General features: G+C 53.4%; 1 long non-coding RNA gene across 1 annotated transcript; it reads right to left on the bottom strand.

Annotated features, from left to right (window-relative positions):
- Nucleotides 1-2,670: 2,670 nt before the first annotated feature.
- Nucleotides 2,671-9,701, bottom strand: LOC139828160 (uncharacterized). The gene is made up of 2 exons (XR_011739498.1): nucleotides 8,394-9,701; nucleotides 2,671-3,715 (listed from the first exon to the last, which is right to left on the bottom strand). It is a non-coding gene; the product is annotated as an uncharacterized lncRNA (long non-coding RNA).
- Nucleotides 9,702-11,832: the final 2,131 nt, after the last annotated feature.

Genomic DNA, 11,832 nt, shown 5'->3' with positions numbered 1-11,832 from the left:
ATGAACAGTGTTTATGAAAACCAGCTGCACTCTGTGTAGGTGACCTTGTGACTTCAAACAAGCTAATAACCTTTAAAGTACTGACGAGATGATGGAGCGATACATCACCGCTCCTTTGGAGGAGGAGGGAGCGACCATCGCCAGCACCGCTGCGCACACCGGCTGCTGCGGCAGCAGCGGATTCAAAGAGCTGCTAATTGGATTTGTGAGCTGTATGTGCAGGCTCCCCCTGCCTAATTTAGTGGCTGAATACATCATCCCAAACCAGTGGAAACAGACATTCTCTGAGTTCTACAAAAGGAAAGGCAATAGTGGTTGAATATTGCCGGTCACAGCTGTGATGGTGACACCACCTGTGTGCTGGGTGCTCCTGGCACACCCGGTGACTAAGTTGTATAACTAATGTCCAAGTTGTATAACCCCTGCAAAACAGATTATTAACTAGAGCTAGTCAGAAAGTGTGCTTTCTCCCATGAAAATTCCTCATAGAACAGAATACATGGAAGTAATTTCCATTAAAACCTTCCATAAAAACTAAAAGTTATTCTTTTCAGATGAGAAAAGGAGTTGCTAGATTCCCAGATTTCCACCTATTCTCAAATAAGCTGCCCCTAGGGGAGCATTTTCAAACTAGAGGTCTCAATTCTATGTACAGCTGCAATACTTTTAAGTGGAGCCACAAGACTGGCAGAACTCAGTCTAATCCAATACCCATGTGAAAATCCAATGTTGCACTAAATTATCAGCATACGTGCGGGATTGTGACTGAGAAGCGTCCTGGACTTCTGCAGTGGGGAAAACACCGGCCTGAGGAACAGAGCCCAGGGAACGGCAGCAGATGTGCCGGGAGGGTCAGTGGGACACGAGGAAAAGGTTCTGCACCCTGGGCACTGAGCAGGCTCCCAGGGAGGTGTCACGGCCCAACCTGACAGTGTTCAAGAAGAGACTGGACAGCGTGCTCAGACACACGGGGTGACCTGCGGGGTGTCCTGTGCACGGACAGGGGTTGGACTCCATGATCTGTGGGTCCTTCCAGCTCAGGACATTCTGTGATTCTATGATTCTGTGCTGCTCCTTGGAAGCTGCTTCAAGTCAGTTTTTGCCACCTCCCCTGTTCTGACTCGTGCCCATACTGCCAGCCTTGCTCAGCTCCATTCCATCTGACAGAACAAGTGGTGCCGTGTAAGAATATCCTTTGATAACATTTACAGTACGAGTTTAAAGGCATTTTGCAGGTCTCTAATAGACACGCATGCGGACAGCTGCAGCAGTGTCACAGCAATGCGGGTCACGGTATGAACCCGAGCACTGTCTCTCAGGCGCAGGGGACCACACACAGGACCAGCTCCTGCTGCTCGCTGCCCTCCACACAGCTGTGTTTGCCTCTGGGGACACCGCCAGCTCTGGGGACACCGCTGGCTCTGGGGATACTGCCGGCTCTGAGGACACCGCTGGCTCTGGGGACACCGCTGGCTCTGGGGACACTGCCGACTCTGGGGACACTGCCAGCTCTGGGGACACAGCTGGCTGTGGGGACACCGCTGACTGTGGGGACACTGCCGGCTCTGAGGACACCGCTGGCTCTGGGGACACCGCCGGCTCTGGGGACACTGCCAGCTCTGGGGACACAGCTGGCTGTGGGGACACCGCTGGCTCTGGGGACACCGCCAGCTCTGGGGACACTGCTGGCTCTGGGGACACTGCCGGCTCTGTGGTGAAGATGCAGTGACATCAGGGCATCTTGGGCCAGCGTGCATCCTGCACACGGTGCGGGGCAGGCGCTCTGCGGTCCCTGTCTCTGGGAGACCTGCCATCCATGGAAAACTTTCCAAATGTCACTGTGTTTCAGGTGCCCCATCCAAGGGTTACCGGTGTGTAAATGGGCTTTATGAGACCGTGCGCTGCTATCGTGCGCTAACAGTGGGAAGCGCTTGAGCAAGAACACTTCGGTGTGCCCCCTCTGAACAGTCTCTCCATTTTAAATGCAATCAACAAATTGCTCTTTCCAGTGAAGCTAGACGGAAGTACCGAGGAAGCAGTAAATGTGCATTACTCGTGACACGTAATTCACTGAACAATCCTGCAGTTATGATTTCTGACAAGTCATAAATGATGTAGCAGAAGCAGTCCCGATGAGGGGAAAGGGATCCGTGTCCCTTTTGTTCATCAGCTCTGCCCAGAACAGGAGAGGGAAGGGTGTCTCTGACCAGGAGCCCCCACGGGCTGTGTCTCCAGCCACACAGAACATTAGAGAATTAGGGTAAAAACCTCAATGAACAAGGGGAGAAGTAAAGAAAATGATCTGGTAGAAAAAGTTTAGAATTTAGGATTTCAAACTAGTGGCTCATTTTACCTTGAAATGGGAGGAAATAATTTACCTTTCTCCTTTTCCCCCAGATGTAGTTTAATGAATTTCCTTATTAAGGCCACCCCATCTTCCTTTGAAATAATTCACGAGTGTAGCGTTGATGTGGAGAACTGCAAACCCCACCATGTACAAATGTCCCCCCGACACTGGTGACATTTCTCTGCGATGATGAAACTTCGGCTGAAAACTTTGCCCGCTGTGCAAATCCAGGGTTTCCCTGGGCGCCGCTGAGGATGCAGAGCCCGCAGTGACCGTACGGGTCACCTGGAACAGCTTCACCGCTTCGCCAATGGGAATCTCAAATGTTTTTTAAATATCAGGCTTTTCCAAAAATCACAGTAGAATTCTCATTTAATTTTTTAACAGCAAATCCTGCCCTTATTTTTACGTCTTCAATTTCCCATTTGCTCACGAGTCCCTGGAGTCCTCTGCTGTGGTAAATTCAGTTTATCACCTAAAAAAAATATGTTTAAAAGATAACTGTAAACTCCAGCTGAAATAATGCGATAGATTCCTCCTGCATGCAAAGAACCTCAGTCAGGAGACTGCCTCTTGACAGCGGTGTGGTTTGCACGTATAGATAGGAAGGCTCACCCGAAGGCTCCGAGAGCTCCGGCAGCGCCCGGCGCCCCCGCGGTGCTGGGCTGGGAGGACAGGGCGGCCCGGCACCGGGTGCTGGAGACGAAGCACACGCGGCGCTGCAGGGCAGCCTGGCCTCCCGGGAACTAAAATTATCATCATACAAATGCTAACATTTAACCTTTCAATTGCTGAAATAATTAATGGAAAACAAAGCATACCTTGTATCACAAGATGCATCGAGCAAGAGCAGATATATTAAAATGACACACATCAGGGAAACTATTCCTCATTACAGACTTGTCCTCTACATTTTTCTAAACCTCATAGTCCAGTCTAGGAGCCGCAATGTTGTGCTGTTTGGCCTGTTCTGGTCATGATTTATTGACTTTCCCTATTTTTCTGCGTTTATTCAGTCTCCACTGAACAGTGGTGGTTTTTTATGAACCCTGCTCAGCTGGACTCAGCTGTCTGGACCTGCCTCATTCGTCTTGCGTTCGCCGCAAATATAAGTCACAAGCCACCGTGGCTGCTCAGAAATACACCCTATTTTTCTGCAAGATAAATGCATAATTCTGCAAAACAAACACAGAAATAAAGTGTAAATATATACTTCAATATTTTTTCTGCACTTCTGATTAAATAAGAATCAACCATTTGAGACGATTCTACTCTTTTGCAGAAACGGTGTTCAGTTCCAAGCTCCTTCCGCCTGCAGTTCCAGGTGTCCATCCCGTACGCCTCCCAGCTCGCTTCCAGCTTTCTTCACTGGAAGAGACATTGAAAAGAGAGGGGAGGGAGTGGAAAATAAAACTATGTCAAATTTGAGCTTTCAGTAGAAGCGGAAACTAACTGAAGAACCCCCCCCACCTTCCACAATGAGTTTCTCCCTGCCCCGGGAGTTTTTTTATCAAACATGTCAAGGCTTTTCAGACCCAAAGTCAGCAACAGGCTGGCCAGGGCATAGACTCATTTTCATAACACAAACATGATCTCTCCAGCAGGAACGGAAACATTCGAGAGTTGTTAAACAAGTCTTAAATTCATTATTAACAACATAGAGCTGCTAATTGTGGAATTGTAATGTAAAATTTGGTAATTGCTCACTGTACAAACACTTGTGTTGATTTACAGAATGCATCTAATGACTGGCTTTTGACAGAAAGCAGGCTTGAAGTAAATCCAGGGCTGGTGAAGTGAGTGGCTCAGCATCCTCACGGAGCTTTGTAGATAAGGTTTCAAGCCAAGGCTGTGGATCCGCCAGCTGGTTGCTGCTCAAAGGGGACCCCTCGTTCATCCAGATCTTCCTTGCCCTGCTTCCACCTCGGGTGCTGCACTTCTTCTGCAGCGAAGGGCTGAAGGAGATGCCATGAGGCATTTGTTGGTACCATGTGCTGGCCTCAGTGGGAGTTTAACTTCAAAATTAACCCAAGAATAGCCTGTGGTTTTTACTGATCACATGGGAGCCATGATGAAGGTTACAGAGCAGCTGCATGTGGGTCAGTGGCTGTGCTGGTTTGGGCTGGGCTGGGGTTTGGGCTGGGGTTTGGGCTGGGGTTTGGGCTGGGGTTTGGGCTGGGGCTGCCGCTGTCGGTCCCCGGCGAGGGGAGCAGCAAAGCTGCATTGGGCCAGCAGGGTAGTTTTACACATTTTTCGTTAAACCTATGTTAAATATGGAAGTACTGCAGAAATAAGACTTGGCATTTCATGTGTGAGCTCTTTTGCACATTTTGGTGTTTCTCATTTTTGGAGATAAAAACAGGATTGACAAAATTCTCTTATTTCTACCGGAAATGTACTTAGGTTTACTGAATTGCCATGATGAATTTGCTTTAAAAACAAACCTAAAGTGACATAGAGCTAGTAAAATTTCTAGAAATGCTTTTCCAGTCAGATGAGCAAAGTAAAGGATTCTTCCTTTATTTTTTTAGAAGGAAAATGAATTCATCGTTGTTTCAGTCGTCGCTCTCTGGAAATGCAGCTCAGTACAGTCCCACCCGGGACAGCGCCAGTGGCTCGACACGCTTGTCCTGGAGATGAAGAGGTTTTCGGTGATCATACATGGAGCAGATTTTTTGGTTTGAGAACATCTTACCTATGAGAATCTGCAGTTTTCCAGAAGGTAAAGAGCTTTTCTGGCAGCAGCTCCTTTTCCTACATAGTTTGAAATCGGAGAGGGGAGTGATGAGAGAGAAAGCTGAATGAAGCCAATAGTACCTGTTTCTTTATTGTGTGTGAGATCTTTCCGTTGGAATGAATAAAGGTAAAACTTCCACTTGAATAACAGAAATGCCCTTCTGAAATCCAGCTGTGCTTTATTTAGGTTCGCATGCACAAGGGAGAGTTTGAATGAAGTTGCCGCTAGTGGATGAACAGTTTTAAAGAGAACACAATGAGTGAGAAAACTTGCAAAGAGTGGGTCAACGAAAAGATTATCCAGCAAAGGGAACTGCATCTTGGAGACAGCGGAAATCTTGGAGAAAGCAACGATTTCCAGAAGAAAAGCAAAAAGGGGTGTTTGCAAGCATGAAGAATGCTGCACGAAAGGCGGATCAGCAACACGGAGGAGAGGAAGGGGGCTGCTCTGTGTTACGGTTGGGTGAAGACTGAAGGAAACCCATGCAAGGCACACAAACCGGGGGGCTGATTCCCTTCATGGCTGTGGTTTTGGTAAGGCCGCTGAACGCTGGAGGAGGGGCTGGGAAACAGATGAGGAGCAGCTCAGACCACTGAGTTTCCTGCGCATAGAAACCAGGTGTTCACCCAAGGGTGGCGTGGCAGACCAGAGGTGAGTGTTTCAGTAACTGTCAAACTGGGAATGGTATCATTGGGTGGGGAAAAAATCGGCACTGGTTCCTGTACTTCAAGAAAGGGGGAGCTGAGGTGAAATGGGAAATGGGAATCTTTATGTTAGTCCTTGCAGTGAGCAAAGTTTCGGGAGAAATTGAGAAGAAATTGCAGCTGAAAACAAGTGGACGTGGGTAGTTTAGTATTGAAACAAGCCGGGTTTCAGAGAGGCAAATTGCAGCAGGGTTCCCCAGTCATTAACATTTTCTAAATGGCTGAACTCCCCAGGCAGGTTTATCATGGACCTGGCAATGAATGGACCTAACGCGCACGGGGGAAAATGTTGATTTGAACTTGGCAGGACGTGGTAGCCGCGGGGCAGGTGAGGAGCTGGCCTGGGGACAGGCTGGTGGGGGCTCCTCGGGGGACACGGGGCCACCGCGCTCGGTCTGCGAGAGCTGTTGTCATGAATGAGGCACACGAGCCGTGTTTGGAGAGGACGGCGGCGGGAAGTAACTCAATAGAGACAAAGATCCTAGCGCACAAAAATGGTCCCTGTTTCCACCAGGGAACGATCGCATGGGCAGGTGTGACCCTCACGTAACACAGCTCCCAGTCGTGGTGATTCCTGCTCCCCGCCAGCCCCGTCTGGCGGGCTGGCAGTTAAATTTGGTGACACAGTTCCTGTCCATGCGACCCAGCGTTGGGGTGTGGGGCCGTGGGCTCCTGTGGCACCTCCGTGTCCTGCTGCAGCTCCAACGGGACTGGAACAGTGACACGGAATGGAGCACCTGCCGGTGTTATTGCTGAGGGATCAAACAGGTGAACACCAGAGTCTTTTGGGGCGTATATTGAGAAAAGTGCTACAACAGGCAAAAGAGAACCTGCCTCAGGTGCTTCTGGGCCATTTCTCTGCTGTACGTGGAAACCTGAGTATGGTAAGCACCTTTAGGGCTTTATTTAGAGAAGAAATGTAGGGGAAATCCAAGGATGCAACTTCTCAAAGCAGAAGAACCCAGAATGCCCCCAGGGTGCTCCACTGCTTCCCCTGGCACGGGTCTGAAACAACAAAACCTCCGCCTGCCCCAGCGCCTCGATGGCCGGTCCAGGGGCTGTGGAAGGGCACCAGTGCATGAAGCCCAGCAGGAAGTTTCGTGTTTGCATTCCAGCAGCCCTGAGCTCCCTCCTACCCAGAAATCAGGTGCGCAGATTTCCAGGTCACGCCAAGCGACGGCTCCTCCGCGGGCTCACCAGCGCCGCCGGGAGCAGGCAGGAGCCGCTGCGGACCGAGGATGCTGCTCTGAAGGCGTCTGCCATTGGCAGCGCGGCATTGACACCGAGCTGCGGGAACACACGCAGGCTGCGAGCGGAGAGGCTCAGGGGCTGCCCTGCAGCAGGGCAGGTTCTCGGTGATGGGAAAGGCGTTTCTGAAGGGCATTACGTCTAAGGCAGAGAGGAGTGTTTCCAGAGCTGTCTTTCACTCGGTGCGTAAGGACAACTACTGTACCACACAGCTATCTCAAGTGCTTGGTCTTTGCCACATAAGGGACATTTTCTGGACTTATAGGTCCCATTTCCTGTATAATTTAATGTTCCTGTAAACACTGAATGCATATTCATAGTGCTTATTCATACTGCTCACTGACTTTCTAAGGGCACTGCATCTTTGCCATCTTGCCTTCCGAGTCTGTAGAAAAACAGTGGTGGAGAGTTTGTTTTTTCAGAAGTCAGAGCATCTGATTAACTGTGTGATATTCACACACCTTCCGGGCAGCAGCGCTGGGCAGGCAGGTGCTGCGCTGGGCGGCAGGACAGGCGTGCGAGCGGAGGAGGGCGATGCTCAGCACCGGGGAGCGTGGCAGCGGGTCCGGACCTCGCTGTCAGCTCAGGGGGGCGTGGGGTCCAGCTGTGGGGACCAGGCCCTGAGCGGGGAGAAGGGGTGAGCCCCGACCCAGGGTGCAGGGGTGCCGGCTCCATGGCTGTGCCGTTGGTGGGGGCCCGGGGGTGCCTGGCTCTTGGGCTCAATGCCGGCACATCGGGCACCCAGGAGCCCCAGCAGCAGCCGGGGGGGCCAGGCCAGAGCTGGCCATGCCCTGTGGGTCTGCTCCCCCCTCGGGAGGGCTGGAGTCCCTGGGCAGCGCACACCCTGCCTTTCGGAGAGGCCGAAGTGCTGCAGAGCGGGGTCTTGTGTGCAATGACCCCCCTTCCCATGGGGAGGACGGGGTGTCCCAGCGTGGGCTGGCAGTACTGACACAGGGAAAACATCTGATATCAAATCTCCTCTGCCCTGCAGAGCTTCCCAGCCTTTTCAGATGACCACCCCCTTTTTTGCAGCCTCCTTTTCCCAGGGCTCTGAGGCAGTATCGGCACCACCTTCATCCCCCAGCTCCCCAGGTGAGGCTCAGGAGCCCGCAGACGCGTGGGCTCGCGGGTTCTGGCTGGAGATGGCAGAACAGGTCTCAGTATCGCCTGACCCCTTTCCATTATCCCATGGCTGTTCTCAGCAAACGTTACCCAGTGCCTGACAAACATTTCTCCCAGGGGCTAGACAGTTAAAAAAAAAAATAAAATTCCATGTTTGGAAGCTACAATAGATGACTTTAAAGCAGAAGATGCACATTTTTAACAGTACAGATAGTAAGTCATTGGAGCAGCTTACCCAAGGGGCGGTTCGAGTTTTGTCTGTTGAAGCTGTTTTTCTTTAACTCAGTCTGGGTTCATCTCCAGAAGAACTTCAAGCAGCAGCAAAAGCACCAGCGTGTAGCTCTCAGCCCGTGCTCTGCAGCAGGTCAGACCGGGGTTATACACCTGCCTCCTTTCCTTAGGAAATACGAATCCGTGTTTGCCACCTTTGAAGGGGACGCGGGGTGCAGCACTTGAAGCTGGCTCTGCACAGCCCAGCGCTGCACTGCGGTGCTCAGGACCGCGCGGGACTGAGCAACCGCTCCTGGAGAAGTCAACACCAGCTGTGGAGAAACTTGAATTAGCAACAGGAGGAGTAAAAGGGTAATTAACAGTGACGGATCTTGACCCAGGCATCCCTGATCTCCCTGGCTCTTGTAAAGGGAGTTATTAGTCAAATACAGAGGCTGTGTGAGAAACAATTATCACTAATTACCATCAAGTCATGGCATTCTGAGAATTCTAAACGCAGCATGTGAGTCTTGTGTGATTAGAGAGACCATCAGGGCTAGGAGTTTTCTAAGGCAACTGTCTAAGTGTTTTCCATGCAGCATATTTCTGAAAACACGAGCTGACTGAGTGCCAATCGGGTGACTTTTCATGCCTTTTAATCTGAACATGATATTAAGAACAAAGCAAGCCGTCGGGCTGAGGCCAGGAGCAGGCACAGCCGCGCAGCGGGTAGCCCTGCCCGCCTCTCGCGGCCCTCAGAAACCAGCACGACGGGAATCCCGGCTCCTTGTGCCTGTTCACACGAGTCCTGCTCAGATTTTGGCTAACGCAGCGCCTGACGTGAGCCGGTGGCATTAGGTCACAGTGAGAGCAGCAGGCAGGCAGAGGTGGCCAGCAAGAGCTGCAGGGCCACGATGCGACCACCGTCCCCTGCAGCTGGTGTCCCTGCAGCCATTGTCCCCTGCAGCTGGTGTCCCTGCAGCCACCGTCCCCTGCAGCCACCGTCCCCTGCAGCCAGTGTCCCTGCAGCCACCGTCCCCTGCAGCCAGTGTCCCCTGCAGCTGGTGTCCCTGCAGCCACCGTCCCCTGCAGCTGGTGTCCCCTGCAGCCAGTGTCCCCTGCAGCTGGTGTCCCTGCAGCCACCGTCCCCTGCAGCTGGTGTCCCTGCAGCCACCGTCCCCTGCAGCTGGTGTCCCCTGCAGCCGGTGTCCCCTGCAGCTGGTGTCCCCTGCAGCCACCGTCCCCTGCAGCTGGTGTCCCCTGCAGCTGGTGTCCCTGCAGCCACCGTCCCCTGCAGCTGGTGTCCCCTGCAGCCGGTGTCCCCTGCAGCTGGTGTCCCCTGCAGCCACCATCCCCTGCAGCTGGTGTCCCCTGCAGCTGGTGTCCCTGCAGCGACCGTCCCCTGCAGCTGGTGTCCCCTGCAGCTGGTGTCCCTGCAGCCACCGTCCCCTGCAGCTGGCGTCCCTGCAGCTGGTGTCCCCTGCAGCCACCGTCCCCTGCAGCCACCGTCCCCTGCAGCTGGTGTCCCCTGCAGCCACCATCCCCTGCAGCTGGTGTCCCTGCAGCCACCATCCCCTGCAGCTGGCGTCCCTGCAGCTGGTGTCCCCTGCAGCCACCGTCCCCTGCAGCCACCGTCCCCTGCAGCTGGTGTCCCTGCAGCCACCGTGCCCTGCAGCTGGTGTCCCTGCAGCCACCGTCCCCTGCAGCTGGTGTCCCCTGCAGCTGGTGTCCCCTGCAGCCACCGTCCCCTGCAGCTGGTGTCCCCTGCAGCCAGTGTCCCCTGCAGCTGGTGTCCCTGCAGCTGGTGTCCCTGCAGCTGGTGTCCCCTGCAGCCAGTGTCCCCTGCAGCTGGCGTCCCTGCAGCTGGTGTCCCTGCAGCCAGCGTCTCTGCAGAGTGTTAGGTGGGTCTATCAGAATCCCACAACTCTTGGAAATGTTGTAGACCAAACCTCCAAGCTGGAAAGTATAAACATCAGCTTTGGAAGTGGATCCAAGAGCAGCTGGGCCGCCGAGGCGCTCGTGCCTGCCAGTGTGACACAGGGGACACAGGGGACACCCGTGCTGCGATGGGAGGAGGGACGAGCGCTCACCCTCGGCCAGGGAGCTCTCTGGTCACAGGCGCACGAGTTGAGTTGTGGGTCAGAAGTTCTGAAACTTCATGACCTGAGTGGTGAATAAGTGAATTCATGTGAAAGTCTAGTCCAGGTAAAGGGGATTTAGCCCAAGTTTGTTTGTTGTATCTCAAAATGTGGTCATAAAATAAAGCTTAATTTACAGAGTACATTGTCCTGCAAACTTGAGAGATCCAAAGGAACCGTGACACACCTGTTAGGTTTCCTGACCCGCTGTAACAACGCGCGTCCTTGGCCATGCAGGGCAGGAGCTCGGGAAGGCCAAGGCAGAGATGCGCTGCGCCGGGCAGCCGCGGCTGCGCTGGGCGGACACCGCTGCGGGTGCCTGTCTGTCCCACGCTGTATGTTGCTGTCTGTCCCACGCTGCGGGTGGCTGTCTGTCCCACACTGTATGTTGCTGTCTGTCCCACGCTGCGGGTGGCTGTCTGTCCCACGCTGTATGTTGCTGTCTGTCCCACGCTGTATGTTGCTGTCTGTCCCACGCTGTGGGTGGCTGTCTGTCCCACACTGTATGTTGCTGTCTGTCCCACGCTGTATGTTGCTGTCTGTCCCACGCTGTGGGTGGCTGTCTGTCCCACGCTGTATGTTGCTGTCTGTCCCACACTGTATGTTGCTGTCTGTCCCACGCTGCGGGTGGCTGTCTGTCCCACACTGTATGTTGCTGTCTGTCCCACGCTGCGGGTGGATGTCTGTCCCACGCTGTATGTTGCTGTCTGTCCCCCGCTGCGGGTGGCTGTCTGTCCCACACTGTATGTTGCTGTCTGTCCCACGCTGTATGTTGCTGTCTGTCCCACGCTGTGGGTGGCTGTCTGTCCCACACTGTATGTTGCTGTCTGTCCCACGCTGTATGTTGCTGTCTGTCCCACGCTGCGGGTTGCTGTCTGTCCCACACTGTATGTTGCTGTCTGTCCCACGCTGCGGGTGGCTGTCTGTCCCACGCTGCGGGTGGCTGTCTGTCCCACGCTGCAGAGCTGTACGGGACAGGGAGCGGTGAGGGTCCCACCTGCCCAGAGCGGCGCTGCAGCAGCGCGGTGTCTGCAAAAAGGAAAGGACGGTGAGCGCCAGGTGCAAGGAAAGGATTTTTAGCACCTCTAAACCTCTGAAAAGGGTGAAATCCAAGTGTGACTCGGGCCCTTGAACTCAGCGTGTGTTATGAACATAAACGAGACACAGCTAGTAAATGTAAACCACTGCAGGAGCCCAGACAGAAGAGAAAATCGGGGCTCGAAACACTGTGTCATGGTTAAACCGAGTAATTCAATAGCGCTTGGAAATTGCTGGTCTCTTCCTTATTAGATTTATCTCGCAGCTCTTCCTTCCTCCTCTCTAGGG

The sequence above is a fragment of the Patagioenas fasciata genome, chromosome 5, assembly GCF_037038585.1.
Source record: "Patagioenas fasciata isolate bPatFas1 chromosome 5, bPatFas1.hap1, whole genome shotgun sequence".
In the NCBI taxonomy this organism is placed as follows: Eukaryota; Metazoa; Chordata; class Aves; order Columbiformes; family Columbidae; genus Patagioenas; species Patagioenas fasciata.
This window is presented reverse-complemented; position numbering and strand designations above follow the sequence as displayed.